This window comes from Callospermophilus lateralis, unplaced genomic scaffold (genome assembly GCF_048772815.1).
Source record: "Callospermophilus lateralis isolate mCalLat2 unplaced genomic scaffold, mCalLat2.hap1 Scaffold_103, whole genome shotgun sequence".
Lineage (NCBI taxonomy): Eukaryota > Metazoa > Chordata > Mammalia > Rodentia > Sciuridae > Callospermophilus > Callospermophilus lateralis.
Window position 1 is genome coordinate 3,966,198 of NW_027510486.1, and position 4,843 is coordinate 3,971,040.

The following is a 4,843-nucleotide window of genomic DNA, read 5'->3' on the forward strand; positions in this document are numbered from 1 at the left end:
CATATGATGCATGTTTAAACCATTTTGTGAAGATAAGTTGGACAAATATTTGGGAGTTAAATTCTAAGGGAATAGAGCCATTAAGTGTGCAACCAAATGGGAATTTTCTACTACCTACATATGGCAGGTTATAGGGCAGGTTTTCAGCAGATGATTGAAATATTTGGTACTGCTTATACACAATTGAAACAACTATTATTTCCAATGGGAAAATTTGAGTATTATTTGATGCAAGTATACTTTAAGCCATGCTAAATCAATTCTACAGAACAATATTGTATGCATTTTTAAAATACATTTGATTATTTAATATAGGGTAATTTAAATTAAAAGATGGAATGACTTAGCTATTATAAATCTCTCATTTTGGTAGGCAACTTCCACTAATTTCTAAAGCTCAGATTTCAGATATCCATTTATCTTATACTCTTCTACTTTGTATTTTTACATTACACATGTCAAAAATAATCACTCAAATAGTTCTCATCATATGATTTTTATTTACAAATCTGAGAATTACAAAGCAGAAACAATATCATTTAAATTTTTTAGAATTCAAAAGTGTTACTCTGTCACTGTTAAAATTTATTTAAGTGTCCATAAAGATAATTATGATTTAATCATACTGAACAAAAAGTTGTTTTAAATACAATTTCCACCCAGAAAACTTTGGAAGTTATCTTTTAAAGCATGTAGGATTGAAGATGTTAAATGCCTTTTACTTCTAAGGATTGATAGTATGTCTAAAATTCTATATGAATTACACAATTTATAATTTAACAGTAGAAAAAAATTGGCTGCCAATCTGAGTGGAGGAGGTAGAAGGCAGATATCAAAAAGTGACAAGATGGCACCATGGCAGGGATGACCACAGTAGAGAAGGTGAGGCACAAGATCCAGGTTCTGCAGCAGCAAGTTGAGGATGCTGAGGAGATGGAGAAAGCTGGCCAGGAAAAGGCTGAGGCTGTGGTAGCCTCCTTTATCTGGAGGAAGAGGAGTTGGACCTTGCCCAAGAGTGCCTAGCTACTGCCCCGAAGTGAGAGAGGTATGAAAGTTATTGAAAATAAGGCCCTGAACTATGAAGTAAAGATGGAACCCAGGAAATCCAACTCTAAGAACCTAAGAACATTGCAGATGAAGTGGATAGGAAGTACGAAGAGGGGGCTTGTAAGTTAATGATTATTGAAGAAGATTTGGAATGGCAGAAGAATCAGGTGAGCTTGCAGAGTCTCCTTTCCAAGAAGTGGATGAGCAGATCAGAATGATGTGTCTGAGGGCTACTAAAGAAAAGTATTCTTAAAAACCAAGATTGACATGAGGAAGAAATAAAGATTCTTACTGATAAGCTCAAGGAGGCAGAGAACACTGCTGAGTTTGCTGAGAGTTCTGTTGCCCAAGTAGAAAAGACAATTGATGATTTGAAAGATAAACTGATATTCACAAAAGATTAGCAAGTTTGTACAGAAATGATACTGAACCAGACTCTGCTTGAACTCAATAAGATGTAGACCTCCCCAGGCCTGGCCCGAGGCTGCTTCACATGCTCTGCCTGTGGGGCCAGCCAGACCAAAGCTGACCTTGAAATTGAGGGCTGATCTTCAACTGGAAGGCTTCTTTCTCCTTGACATCCCCTGTACTCCCACACCCTTGTCTTTTCCCCCAAACTGTCTTTGCCTCTTCCCATAAATGCCAGCTGGGCTACAGGCTGAACACCTTTGGAAGTAACATTTAAGGGAATGTGAGCACAACATGAAGTGTCTTTAAATCAAATTCTGATGTACATATTTTGTAATTACTTTATGTTTTTAGAGTAACCATAAACATTCCAAATAATTCCACAGCTCTAAGGAGCAATCTAATTCCGTTCTCACTTTTGGAAGGTAACTTCCCAGTCTAATTCATATTGCCTTCTCCACAGAGAAGAAAAACAGGAATGGGGCTACCCTACTGAGAGACAAATAAAGTGTAGAGAAATATTCCACTATCTAATTCCTCTGTACAAAGTACCAGCCAAACCAGAAAGGTGATTCCAAGAGGAGTTTGCCAAAAAATAAAACCATGGTATTCTACTATTCAAGATTTTTTTTTTAGTATCTTGAGATAACGTTATTCTTTTTATTCTTTTTCATTGTGACCAAATAAAGATGATCATACTTCTGTGACATTTTGTTTTTGTGGTGCTGGGGATTAAATCCAGGGCCTTTTTCAGGTTGGGCAAGTGCTCTCCTTGTGATATTTGTGCATGGGGCACATGGGCATTCAGGAGGAACCAGTGTTTCTTTTTGTGCCAGCATAGGCTCTGTGGAGTTTCGTCCTGAAAGCTGAGCACTGAACTCTTATAAGCTCTTTGTCTCCCATATAAGATAATAAACAAACAGTTTGATTGGATGTTCTTCTACTATAGAGTTGCAAAAGCATCACCCATAACTGAGTTACAACACAGTCAGGAGAGATTTACCACTGAGTTGGCATGCATGCTAAGTGTGACACGTTGCCTTTTCTTTGTTCTGGAAGAGCCTCTAACATTCTACCACTGAGCCATAGCCTCAGTCTGAGACCAAATTTTTCTTCCTTCTCTATCCACTTCCCCACTGTTCACAGAATAGATTGTGGGCCCCTTAACCTTGAGGTGACCTCTCTTGCCTTCTTGCAAAAAAGATGTTTTTTCCACTGACTTAGCAATAAAACTGGTGTTTTGCCACTGCAGGCCAGGGGAGGTCTACTGATCTCATTCATCATCCCATCAGGTTTCTCTGAAGCTGCTATCTCTAGAAGTGCCATCTCATTGAGCTTTGTGTCAGTCAGTGCTAGAGAAAGCTTATGTACAAAACTCTTTAAATTTTATGATGTTTGGAAACTTTGCTTCTTTGGGATTCAGATACCTTTGTATCAGTCAGTGCTAGAGAAAGCTTATGTACAAAACTCTTTAAATTTTATGATGTTTGGAAACTTTGCTTCTTTGGGATTCAGGTACCTGGCTACCCTATCTGTCTTTGAGAGTCCTACAGTCTGGTCTGGCATTTTGCTGATCTTTCAAAGTTTCTTTCCCAACCCCAGTCTCCACTTTTAGGTGAGCTTTCTGTGAAGTCTGTTAAATCTATATCCTGCAATTTATTGGCTTAAAATATACTTTCCTTTTTTGTGGTTTCTTTGGGGCCAATTGGGAGAATAAAAGAACAATAGTGCAACTATTTTGATTTTGAATATTGACAAGAATCTTTTTGAAATAAAAACCATTACCTCAAAAAAAGAAAAGAAAAAAATTCTGTAGAGTAAAAGATAAACATGTAAGTGGAAAGAGTTGCCTTTTAGGTTGTAGCAATGTATAATAATTTATAAAACATACACAATTTTACTTTTTTCCTCTCTCCCTCCAAGTTGATGTATGTTTTCTAGTTGGTTGATTTTTAAAATAATGAGAGAAATTTAAGAATAATTTTTACATTATTCTTTTTAATTCCTGCTATTATAAAATATGAGACCATATAAAGAATGTAACAATTTGCCATTAAAACTAAAATAAAACAAAAAATTGTTATGAAGAAAAAATTTATAATAAATGATTATATTATGTACAAAAATAAGTGTATTGTTTAAAGTTTCCTTTTTTATATTTAAAATGTGATGACCAAATAGCATCTATAATAAGAGAAAATCTCTGTGCATGGTCAAAGTTTCCTATTATATTTCTCATATATAATTAATGTATGCAAATTGATGAATTTAGATCCATGCAAATACCTAGACACTTTCACCAAAATCCAGACAGTAAACCTATCCAGCACTTTCAATAGTTGCCTTGTGTAATTTTGCTTTTTTTTTCCATATATCATAAGAATTCTTAACATAGTATTTATTCTTTATCTAATTTAAATTCCAGAGATCTGCTTTGTAATGTAGTGGCTGTTCTTAGCAAAAAGGTATTTTTTAATTGGATTAAATACTTCAAAGAGACTCTCAAGACCAAAGTATTATTAAATGTCAATATTTTTTAAGTTTCTCTTTCTTAACTTTTGACCAATCCATATTTTATTGATAAGAATCCAATGAACTATGAATCCCAAAAAGAAAATTAAGCCATATGTGTTGGTGTCTAATTGTATAATTATTTCAGAAGAGAATAATCCACTACTGTAAGCTGTTTAAGTAAGTAAAACCAGATTTTCCACCATATATAATTCCAGTATAGTTACACATACTTTCAAACCCTTTTACATCTAAAGAACTTTTTTATGTCATAAAGATACTGGAATTAAAAATTTTGATGCTGCCTGGTTATTTATTCATTAATTATATATATAGGGGTAGAAATTTGTAATGTTTTAATATGTCAGCATTGATTGGCTTGTAATGACCCTTGATTTTGTTATTTGGCTAAAATACCCTAAAGTACATTAATTTATTTTGAGCTTATGCACACTTTGTTTCTCATATTTGTAGTTGGAATATCAACTTTCAAGGTTATTAAAATCCATGGTTATTAAAATTTTATGATTATTAAAATTCAAATTTAATATTTATTATTTACCTCTCAATCCAAATGGATTTTCAATTTCCAAAATCATTTTTATGTCTAGAGATATCTGTTCTCTTCTCTGTGAAAGATAGGATATTGGAATAAGATTCAGGAGATCTTAACTAGAGCCTTAATATTTCACTAATTTTTGAAATATTTCAGATTTTCACCACTGAATAAATCTTATAAATCAAGATCCTTTCTAACACTGAGTCTAGGGCATATCCAGGAAAATTCTCAAGAGGTATTTTGTTGTTTGTTTGTGGTCCCCTATCACATATATTTTGATGCTGTTTGGTAATTTTAGTCAATTAACCATGAAATAAA

General features: G+C 33.9%; 1 pseudogene; it reads left to right on the plus strand.

Annotated features, from left to right (window-relative positions):
- The first annotated feature begins 855 nt into the window (after positions 1-855).
- LOC143388048 (tropomyosin-like) lies at positions 856-1,508 on the plus strand (annotated as a pseudogene).
- Positions 1,509-4,843: the final 3,335 nt, after the last annotated feature.